This window comes from Rhinatrema bivittatum, chromosome 3 (genome assembly GCF_901001135.1).
Source record: "Rhinatrema bivittatum chromosome 3, aRhiBiv1.1, whole genome shotgun sequence".
Taxonomy (NCBI): domain Eukaryota; kingdom Metazoa; phylum Chordata; class Amphibia; order Gymnophiona; family Rhinatrematidae; genus Rhinatrema; species Rhinatrema bivittatum.
In genome coordinates, this window is record NC_042617.1 from 337775643 (window position 1) to 337788124 (window position 12482).

A 12482-nucleotide genomic window follows, 5' to 3' on the forward strand; every position below is an offset into this window, starting at 1 on the left:
GAATATCTTGGCATAAATCCAATAGCACATTAATACAAAAATTGATAGGCATGACCTTTCAATCTGCAAAGGGAAAAAAAAAACAACCAAGCTTTTTATACAAAGTACATTACAAGGATACAATAAGAGATAGCAAAGGGCACAAAAATAATCTCTGCAACTGTGATAAATCAGGACAATTAGTTACTAGAAAACTCCACTTGTTTTGATATGTGTACATTGCAAACAATAAAACTGTTTTCTGGCCTACATTTTAAATATGGCCCCCTACTGGCCACTGGAAGGAAAAAGGTTGAGGGGGTTGACTGGTGTATTGATGATTACCATGGAAGGCTTTCCAGAGCTGGGAGGTTTTTGGAGGTGTGATTAAAATAGAGACTGATAGAAAGTTTGGGGGATTGCTTTTAGGGGGCTTCCACAAGCCATGGGAGAAGATTTTTTTAAGAGCAACCCAGAAGAAGAGTTGAGAAAGATTCCCACAAACCGAGAGGCCTGAAGTGCTGTGCTGGCTGGAGGAATGGAGGAAAGGCTCCTGCACGTATCGACTGTGTGCCAACCAGGAGAGAAAGGGCCCCAAGGTCTAAAGCAGAGTTGGCCAATTCTGGTCCTCAAGAGCCACAAACAGGCCTTTTTTTCAGGATATCCACAGTGAATATGTATGAGAGAGATTTGCATGCACTGTCTTCATTGTATGCAAATCTAGCTCATGCATATTCATTTTGAATATCCTGAAAATCAGGTCTGTTTGTGGCTCTTGAGGACCACAGTTAGATAGAGAAAGAGAGAGAGAGAGAGAGAAAGAGAAAGGGATGAAGAAATAGAGAATTGTTTTCCTTCAGAGGGTCTGGAGGATAAAGATGACACTGGATGTGAGTAGTTCATGACACATCCGTACTGGGTGAACTAGAGTTTTTCTGCTGAATTTTCTGGACTGGACTATTAATCTGCTTGCTGTTTGTTTGTACTTTGATTTTTGTAATCTTTTGAAATGCATTCTTTTCTCTGCTTTGGAAAACATTGGATGTGGACCTGTATTTTTTCCCTGGTTACGTGCAAGTCTTCCATTCAGCATCCCAGCTTTTGCTGGTCTCCACTGAACTGAACTCTGGTTTTATCTGTTCCAGGGCTGCAGAAGGGTCTTTCACTAACTCTGCAAACATCCAAGATGACCTCCAACAAAGTGGAGAAAGGGCATAGATTAACATAGTCTGTCTATTTGCTGCTTCAAACACAGGCTCCACTATTGCCCTGCCGCTCAACAATACCCATTCTCATCCAAGACCTGGACGTATCCCTCATGCACATAAAGCTTCTTCCTTCTAGAGGCCATAGGCATCCATCCAGTGGTATGGTGGACACAGCACAACCCCTGGATCATGGCTTCCTATGTCATGAAATACTACTTTTACTGAAGTATGTAGGGTGTTAGAACTTATTCAAAATACCATTAATATCTTGCCTCCCTTCCAACAAGGACTGTCTTGCGGTAGCATCATGGCCATTATTGGGTTAGAATCCAAGACACAGTCCAACATGTACCACCCAACCACAGGGGCTACCTCAAAGCCATTATCACTAGGTAGGCACCATGCAGTAAAGAGCAACTATACAGAAAAGGGCAGCTATACAGAAGTCAACATTTCTGAGCAGTAAATTATTATGGGTTATCATAACGCTTAGGGAGAGTAAGCTGCATGGCATGGCAGATACTACTATAAGAAGCTTGCTGGGCAGACTGGATGGATCATTTTGTCCTCTTCTACCATCATTACTATGAAACTATTTTATATGGCCTAACTATAAGCCTCCAACCCTCTGATAAATGGAATGAACTCATACAGTTCTACCAGGTGACAGCTTGCCATATAATTTTTTTTCTCTGTTCAGTCACCTCCAACTCTGAGGAGGAGAAGGAGCAGTAGGAAGAGGAGGAACAAAATGCTCCAAACTCGGACCCTCCTGCTGATGCAGCTGCTGTGATGGCTGCTGGGGGCTGCAGGGGGCCAGCACTCACCATCACCAGGAAAACCTGCAGTGCTAAGCCCGCTAGACCCCGACTAACTGATGGCCCCAGGCCTCTTTCTCAGCAGCCTCATCTTCCTGTCCCCACCCCTGTAGAAGTTATATCCCATTTTCCCCAGGACCTCAGGATGCAGGTCCTAAATGTGGCCAACCATTACTGGGAAAGGGAGGCAAACTTCCCACTGAGCAGCCTTTCTGTGATTCTGGCCAGCACTTCATTGCTGCAATGGCTGCTCTTTTGCTGGTGGACATGAGATAACTATCACAGGCCCCAGCCCCCTATTCCTATCAAGACCTGTCCTCCTGAGGCACCTGGAGCCTTTTATCCATGTGAATAGTTATGATATCTCTTAAGCCTTTGACACAGTAGACCATAAAATCCTTCTTTATCAACTCAGAGATTCAGGCTTTTCAGGCATTGTCCAAAACTGATTCAATCATATTTGTGCAGAAGACAATGTGCAAGAATCACCAAGGCCAATTTGGATTGGTTCCCCATGCATATTGGTGTACCACAAGGATTAGCATTGTCAGCCTAACTGTTTAATTATCTACTTGGCCTCTATTTGCCAATTATTGGCAACTATCTGTGAGGGGGTTTCATCTCTATGTGGACAATATTCAATTTTACTTTCCTTTGGCTTCCTTATGGGCTATCACTACATCTTTGATCTTTCTATGGCTGACTCATAACAAACTTTCATTGAATCTGGCAAAAACTGAAATTTTAGTCATTCAGTGGAGTCATACAAACCAGTTTTTCAACTGTTAGAATCAATGGGATAGAGTTTCCGATTGTGGAGCAAGCACAAAGCCTAAAAGTCATCATTGATGCTAACTTGTCATGTATCCCGCAAGTAAAAACCATTGTTAGATATAGCTTTTAGAAATTGAGACTGATAAGTGGCCTTAAACCATTTATGCAACCAGGAGATTTTTGTGTGGTTGTCATTTTCTAAGGACAATGCTCAATTACTGTAACTCCATCTTCTTGGGCCTACCAGCATCCACACTTAGATCACTGCAACTTTTGCAGAATTTCACAGCTCATTTAATCACTGGATGTAACAAAAGAGATCATATTTCTCCAGTGCCAGATAACTTCCACTGGCTTCCAATCTAGTGAAGGGTTTTATTTATTTATTTATTTAAGGGTTTTTTATATACCGAGGCACATTTGCAAAACATCCCCTCGGTTCACATTGTAACATAACTTAGCAACAAGCTTTACAATATTATCATTTTTTTTAACAGGGAGAGGGTTAACAATGGTAGGAGAATATGATACGAGAATTATATACATATGTACATATTAGTTCAAATAATTGAATTAAATCAGAGCAATTAGAGTAGATTGCAGGGGATGGTAATAAGGGAAGGGGAGGAGGATGGGTATATCCACAGGGGGTGGAGGGAGAAAGTAGAAAGGGCGAGGGTCGGAATGGAGGATTTTGTCGCATCTAAGGGGAGAGTCAGTTCGTTAGTCAGGGTACGCTAGTTTGAACAGCCATGTTTTTAGATTGTGCTTGAATTTTTTGTGGCAGGGTTCAAGGCGGAGTTGGGAAGGCATTTTATTCCAGTGGGTGGTTCCTGCAATAATGAATGATCGCTCTCTGAAAGTAGTGTGCTTCATGAACTTAGGAGAGGGGGTCTGGAGTTTGGCCTGGTGAGGCGTTCTTGTGGGCCTAGTCGGGGTGTGAAGCAGGAGATGTTCAGGGAACCATTGCATGTCATGGTTATGAATGGCTTTGTGTATGAGCGTGAGTACTTTATATACTATTCTGAAAGTTATGGGGAGCCAATGTAATGATTGAAGGACGGGAGTAATGTGGTCATGACGGTGGGTATTGGTGAGGATGCGTGCAGCGGCATTTTGTAATAACTGTAGGGGTTGTAGCGTACTTTTTGGTAATCCTAGGAGGATAGCGTTGCAATAATCAATTTTGGACAGGATCATCGCTTGCAGTACTGTGCGGAAGTCAGAGGTGTGGAGCAGAGGTTTAATTCTCTTCAGTGTTAAATACAAAACTTCATTACTAGTTCACAAATTACTGGCCATTGACTCATTCCCTTGGATTAATCATGTGCTGTGGATATAGTCTGACTAGAGCCCTTGGTTCTTCACAAAGAGCTTTGCTATAATCACTGACACAAGAGAATGTGCCTTCTTGAACACTACACTGATATTCTGGTACTCATTGCTTCAAGAGCAAAGACTAATGGGTTGTACCAAGACATTAAGAGTTCAGTAAAGACATTTCTATTCAGGCAAACTTTCTCCCAAATATAGATAGGTGGAACTTGACATGACAAAGTTGTGTTTTTCTTTTTTAAGTAGTATGACTTACCTTAATTATGAGCATGCTCCTTTATGCAGCCCTTGTGCACGCATTGTGAGTGCTTGATGGGCGGTAGTGGAATGTGAGTAGAAGCTGTTGGGGCTTTTATTGTTCAATTTTATTACATAGCGGATATTTTGGGCTGCAGCCCTGTTTTTTCTGTATTTTCTTGATGGAGGAGAGGTAGAACATTTTTTGTCACTAGGGTTGTCAGGGGGAGATAGTTGAGGAAGGGCAGCCAGTTGGGGTTATGCCTTTTTGTTGGTCTCCTCGATATTTTAGTGAGAATTTATTTCAGTATCTATTAAGGGGGAGAGGAGTTGTTATAAATTTATTTTATTTTATGATTGTTTTTTTCCTTTTTAGCTTTGGTGGCTTAAATTCTTGTTATAATGGGTACAGGGAAATATGTGTTTTATGAGTTGGGAAGGTTTGGAAGAGGTCAGAAAGGGGTGAATAGTGGTAATCTAATTAGTTGTAATTTAGTTAGGATAGAGGAAGTTGACATTCCACTTTCTATCTTTTATATTAATGTTTGTTCAGTGAAGTCAAAGGGTGATTTGATTCTGGCAGTCTTGACTGATGCAAAACCCAATTTGTTTCTTTTAACTGAAACATGGCACTCAGAGGCCGATACTATACTGTTGAATTTATTTTGCCCTCCAGGATATAAATGTTATCACCATGCTCGGCAGGGAGAAAAGGGATTGGGGTGATTTTTATATTTAAAGATAGTTTGTCTGTTACGGAGACTTCACATAAATTGGGAGAAGGCAGTGAAAGTTTTGTAGTCACAATAGAGATCTGGGCTATTGGGTTGATGTTTAGGCCTCCAGGGAGAGATGGGACTTCAGTGGACAGAATATTGGACTTTGTTTCTATGTCACAGTTAATTTATCCATGCTTGCTTTGTTGAGGGACTTTAATATTAGAGCTGACTGCACTTCAGTGAGTGCTGTGCAGGAGTTTTGAATATGACAGAGGCTATTGGCCTCTGTCAAGTCATAAAAAAAGACTACTTACTGGGTGGGTCATACACTTGATTTGTTATTTGTTCCTAGTGATTTTCAATTGGGTAATTTAGTGAAAGAACTCTATTTAGAAGAAGTGATATAGACAAATCAATTTTTGATATCTTTTGAATTTTTTGGCCTGGTTGGGCTCGTGCCTCATGTAAGTAAGAGAGTAAAGCATTTATCAAGAGAACAGGAAATTTAGACTTATTTAGGTCTGAGTGGGACAATGTGAAGGGTAAGATGAACTGTAGTTCCATTACTTATGGGGTACAGTCATTAGAAGATAATCTCTCTATGGTGCTGGATAAAATAGCTCCATTTAAAGTTTTATCATTATCATTATTGCGTAACATGGTATTCAGCGACTTTAGTGGCTAGGAAACGAGCCATGCAGCGCGTGGAAAGGAGATGGCATAAATGAAAAACTCAAATATTGAAGCAGGAATTTTTGAAACTGAGAAGGCAGTATAAACATGAGTTTGAAAGTAATTGTTAATAATATTTTACCAGGTAGCTCCAAGATTCTTTAAATCGTCCTCAAACTTTGTTTAATGTAATTTCACATTTGACCGGTCCAATGATTGATAAGGATAGTACAATCAGGATTGATTGCAATACCTTTTCTAACTCTGTAATGATAAGATATCTAGGACTGAGCCACAGATTGTATCTGTTTTTTCTCCTGAGCCTTTGCATTTAAATCATGGAGAAAATTTGGTTTGGACAAATTTTGAACCTGTTACTTCTTCAGAGGTGGAGGATGCCCTTTCAGTATTTAGGGCTTCTTTCAGTCCATTAGATGTATGTCCTCTGTGGATTCTTCAAAATTTGGGTGGAGATATGTTGTTAACACTCACCTCTATATTTAACTGTTTCTTAGAGGAAGGTGTGATGGTTTCTCAGTTTAAAAAGGGGATAGTGCGGGAATCCAAGATGGCTGCTTAACGGAAGGATGGTGTTTAAGGCACTCTGATTTTTGCTGAAATTTCTTCTTTTTACCATGCCTCATACGAAGCGCAAGGGCAAAATTTGTTTGGATTCCCCGACGCCCTGAATGATTACCCTTGTACAACCAAGAATAGAGGGTTTTTTCTCGCTGGCAAACACTCAAACTCCAGGAGGGTTGCCCATTATAGTGCCTGGCTCGGAGCAAACACCAACACTATCGGACTTACAAACTTCTCTAAGCCCTAGAGCTCCATTGACTCCGTCTCCCCCTGGCTACGGACAACCTCGAGGTCCAGGTCCAGGCGACTCACAGAATGCATCAGAAGAATTTGGGCCTGTCAAGGGGGAACTGGAGGGGAAGTCAAGGCTGAGCTGGTTAGCATTGGAGCCATCGGAGAAGCGGGTATTCCACTTCAGAAGTGGCAGCTGGTGCTGGGAGCGTCTGAAGGGGATAACCTGGAGAGTACTCCGAAGACTTCAACATCGATGGGGGGAACGGCCCTGACTACAGCTCCAAGTCTGGAGTGTGAAGGTCTGCAGGGAGGTGCGGTAAGCACACAATCTTCCTTTATGGGCATGGCTTCAAAGCAAGAGATATCATTAGAAATTGTTTGGAAAGCACTGATTTCTTTAGAAAGTACGATTACTACTTTATCAAATATAATGACTGAGACCCAACAACACGTACGACAGATAGATCCAGTTATAACTTTACATACAAATAAAATATCTGAATTAGAAAAACAAGTCTCCCAATTACAGAAAAATCAAGAAGGAACGATTAAAGCTGAAATGTTTAATTCAAGAAAAGTGGAAAACATTGAGAACGAACTGAGATACAAGAATCTTCGGGGTAGATTTTCTAAATTTGCGCGATTGCGTACGTTTGTTCGTGCACCAGGCGCGAACAAAAGTACGCTGGATTTTATAAGATACGCGGGTAGCCACACATATCTTATAAAATCCGGGGTCGGCGCGCGCAAGGGGGTGCACATTTGTGCAACCTGCGCGCGCCGAGCCCAGCGCGCGCTGCCTGTTCCCTCCGAGGCCGCTCCGATTTCGGAGCGGCCTCGGAGGGAACTTTCCTTCGCCCTCCCCCCACCTTCCCCTCCCTTCCCCTACCTAACCCACCCCCCCCCGGCCCTATCTAAACCCCCCCCCCTTACCTTTGTTTCATGATTTACACCTGCTAAAAGCAGACGTAAATCTATGCGCGCCAGCGGGCTGCTGGCGCACGATCACCCGACCTGGGGGCTGGTCCGGAGGACTCGACCATGCCCCCGGGCCGGCGCCACGCCCCCGGCCTCACCCCCGCAATGCCGCGTCACGCCCCCGAAATGCCACATCATTTTACACGTGCCCCCAACACGCCCCCTCCCCGCCCCTTTTAGAAAGCCCCGGGATTTACGCGCGTCCTGGGGCTCTGCTTGCGCCAGGGGCCTATGCAAAATAGGCGCGCCGGCGTGCGAGGGCCCTGCGCGCGTAAATCCGGCCGGATTTATGAGCACAGGGCATTTAAAATCCGCCCATATGTGTTTTGTTTTTATATTGTGTATGTTTAAACTGTAAACCACCCAGAATAGATGTCTGATAATTGGGTGGGTAAGAAATAACTGTAAACAAATAAGTAAATAAATAAATAAATAAATTGTGCTTTGAATTGTGTATATATTCTGCTGTAAACCACCCAGGGTCTAAGGTATTGGTGGTATAGAAATACAAATAAATATATAAATAAATGTCCCTAGATGTTCTTACACCTTCCCCCTGTTTTGTCAAGTTTTTATAAAATGTTTTAAAATTGTATTTGTTATAAAAATTTTACAATAGTTACTTTTTATGTATGTCTTTTTCTTCTGCATGCTATGTACCCTGTTATCCCGGAGTATTGCCCCTTTGAAGATATTCTACTGCACTCTCTCTTACACCCACACAATGGCCTGCATGCAGTCTTTTCCTATAACCTCTATAATCTACCCAAACAGCTGCCTCAGTTTAGCTCTAGTTTATTTGGGTCAGCATTTTCAACCTTCCTCCACTGAATATCCATGCTGTAATGGGCACAACTCAACAGAACGTTAAGTCATCACTTAGGTCTAACTTCCTAAAAGTGCCAGAGAGATGTGAGTGTGGCCAAGCTACAAACTATAGAAGGATACATCTTGTCTGCTTCACTACTACTAATATCAGTCAGTGGGGAGACAAAAAGATGAAATTGAGTGACTCTCCCCAACAGGAAACCTTCCATCACAGAAGATATGTCATATAGATGTGCAGGACAAGGTAGAAGCTCTTTTCAACAAAAGCAATCTACATCAAAGTTCTAACCATCCACCTCTATTTCCCAAAAGCTAGTTATGTCAAAGAAAGTAATAGGGCACCAATTCAGTCTTACCCCATAATGATGATGGCCAACCTGGAGTTCAACAGGTAACTGATGTAACTACAGGCCCAATCCTTACCCTATCTCTGCTTACACTGGCTCCTCTCCCAGGTAGGGGCCAGCTAACCATCACAGGGTCTCAGTTTCCACCTGGAAAGCCTTTCATTACCATGCCAACATATATATCTCTGAAAGCCACACATGCCAATGGAGGTCAGCCTGTCAATACAGTGGTTCCACCAGGGCCATGTCTTCTGCTAAACATGAAGGCAAAAGGAGTCATCTGAATCCAAATCCTCTTTTACTACCACCATTGAAGCAGAAAGCAATGTTGCAATTGCGTCAAAATCATGAAAGCTAATTGGTTAACAATAGTAACTGCCACTCCATGCAGGTTATCCCCATGCACCCTTTTCTTCATTTCCATCCTCTAGCATTCAGGGGTCCACAGTGTTTATCCCATGCCTTTTTGAATTCTTTTACTGTTTTTATCTTTATCACCTCCTCCGGAAGGACATTCCAGGAATCCACCACCCTCTCCATGAAGGAATATTTCCTGATGTTGGTTCTGAGTCATCCCATCTGGAGTTTCCCTTTTTGGACCCCTATTTCTACTGTCTGCTTTCCAACAGAAAAGGTTGGAAGTTTGTGCATCATTAAAACCTATCATATCTCCCCTGCATCTCCTCTCCTTCAGAGTGTACATATTTAGATCCTTCAGCCTTTCCTCATAAGTCTTCTGATACAGACCCCACACTATTTTGGTCACCCTTCTCTGCACCGCCTCTGTCCTGCCTCTATCCGTTTTGAAATACTGTCTCCAGAACTGAACAGAGAACTCCAGGCGAGGCCTCACCAAGGACCTGTACAAATCAGTCCTCTCTCTTTCTTTCTGCACCCAATCCCCTTCTCTCCCCCTAGAGCTGCTATTAGCCTCTTCCCACTGCTCCCAGCCCTCCCTCTCACATCTTCGGTACCCCCACTTCTCTCTCCCATTCCCCCTTTCTCTCTTCAGCCCTTCACCTCTCTCCCCATCCCCACCCCATCTTCTCCCCTCAGCCCACCTTCTGCTCCATCCCTGCGCTCTCACCCCTACTGTTATCCACCCTCCTCTTTTCCCCTGCACCCCCTCTCTTTCTCCCTCTCCTTCCTGCCCCTCTTCATCTCCTTCAGTCTCCATATCCTGCTTCCCAGCTCTCCAAATCCTCCCCATTCTCTGCTTTCTGTGCGACTTTCCCTCCAGAAGCAATGCAATTCCTGTGACTGCCGGCAGCAATGAAGGCAGGTCTGGGCCACCACAGTACTGACAATGTAGGGAAAGTAGGGCATGAATTTTAAATAATACCTTCTCTCAAAAGAACAACCTTATGAACAAACATAACAAAGCCATCATACTAGACACTACCGGTCAAAGAAGAACTTCATTGTCTTATATATAATCAATTGGCATAAATTGATTTTTAAAATTTTTTAGATATGCATATCATTTTTAGATAGCTTATAAAACTTATCTTTAATCTAGAGTCAAAGAGTCCACATCCCCAAATCGAACGGAACACTGTTATCTAAATACGGTGACATTTGAAGCTCAGTTCTTTTTAAATGTGTCACTCATTCGACTTTTTCTGGTTCAATTTTGGTGCCTAAATTGGTGGAACGCTGAGAAAGTAGGGTAACATTGTTTGATTGTCTTTTGATATTGTATTTTTCTAACAATGGATTTTAAATTTGCTGAAAATGGAGTTCATTGCTTATCAGATTGAATAAGCCTCCTGATGTAGAAACTTTGTTTCGAAATGCGGACAGTGTCAAGGGGATGTGGACTCTTTGACTCTAGATTTAAGATAAGTTTTATATGCATAACTAAAAATTTATAAAAAATCAGTTTATGCCAAATGATTATATATAAGACAATGAAGGTCTTCTTTGACCAGTAGTGTTTAGTATGATGGCTTTGTTATGTTTGTTCATAAAGCCGTTCTTTTGAGAGAAGGTGTTATTTGCAATTCATACCTTGTAGCTTCTCCTGATATTCACGCTGACTTTACTGTGAGTGTTCGGGAAAGTAGGGCAGCCATAGTGGCATCAAGGGAGGTCAGGTTGGGCAGCTGCAGGAGCAGCGAACGAAGGCAAATCTTTAAAAGGGGAAGAGAAGGGAAGTCTGAATGGTGGTGGCAGCAGCAAGGGAGAGCAGGTTTGGCAGCAAAGAGGATCTAGCTGTACTGCTCCTTCTTTCTAAGCTTGCTCAAACTGGGGCAGATTTTCAAAGGGATACGTGTGTAACCCCCGAAAAGCTGCCCCTGCGCATGCTGAGCCTATCTTGCATAGGCTCGGCGGCGCTCGCAAGCCCCGGGACGCGCGTATGTCCCAGGGCTTCGAAAACGGGCAGGAAGGGGGTGGGTCCGGGGGCATGGTGGTGGGAAGGGGGCGGGTCCGGGGGTCAGGGGGCGGTCCAGGGGCGGTCCAGAGTCCTCCGGCACAGTGGCCTGTGCCGGGGGATGGCGAGCCAGCGCGCGCAAGTTACTCCTACCTCTGGCAGGCGTAATTTCGAAAATAAAAGGTAGGGGGGGATTTAGTTAGGGCTGGGGGGTGGGCTAGATAGGGGAAGGGAGGGGAAGGTGGGAGGGATCGCAAAAAAAGTTCCCTCCAAGGCCGCTCCAATTTCAGAGCGGCCTTGGAGGGAACGGGGAAAGCCATCAGGGCTCCCCTTGGGCTCAGAGCATGCGAGGTGCACAACTGTGCACCTCCTTGCGCGCACCGACCCTGGATTTTATAACAAGCGTGGCTGCATGCACATGTTATAAAATCTACGCCCATGCATACGTTTAAAAATCTGGCCCAGAGGACATACATCTTTAAGATGTCATTTCCACCATGAGCAAACTGCAAAGAACTTTTTCCTTTCACTCAGGTAATAGGAGGGGGCTGGGGGAGGAGGGAGGGGGTTGCTGCAGCTTGATCAACAAAGGTGAAGAAATGGTGCTTGCTGGCTCAAATTATGGTGGGGCCATAGACCCTGTCCCCCCCCAATTCCAACACCTATGGTTTGGTTTTGGTTTGTTAAGGTTCATCATAACCATACAACCTGTGATTTTGTTTTTAAACCTATTGGTAAAAACAGCAGTCAAACAAAATGACCTTAGTTTCATTACATATTTTAGCAGCTATCTTGGGAATCCAAACCCAACAGATTATTTTTCAAATTATACCACCTGAGGGGGGACCTGTGTGAGTACGAATGAGTGGGACTACATGGGGAACCGCAGGGAGTGCGGGTGTGTGTGAGTGGGTTGTTTGTGAGTGAGTGGGACATATTGGGGGGGGTGTATATGTGCTTGGGGTTATAAGTGAGTGAGTGAAAGGGTGGAGGGGGATGTGAGTACGGGAACTGGGTAATTGGGAGACCCTGTGGCACTCTCCCTTCCCCATGTTCTTTCCCTCTCCATTTCCATGCCTTTTCCCTTTTCCCCTTCTCTGTAGTAGTCTGTCCATTGCTAGGATCTGAATTCTCCCCAAATGGACTGCTCAGTATTATCGGAACCACTGCCTTTATTACTACCCAATAGCCATAGCACTCACTGTATATGGCAGCATGTGTTGTTTCTTGGTTGCCAGGGCCTGGACTTTCTGCCAGTTGTTCCATTGGTCCAATCCATGGTCTCTTCCGCTGACAGGGCCTGGCTTCCCTGCCAGTTGCCTGACCCAATTGTAGCAACACCATATGGCTCATTCCATGCAACTCTGTGGCCAGGTTGCTCCATTCTGCCAGCAGTG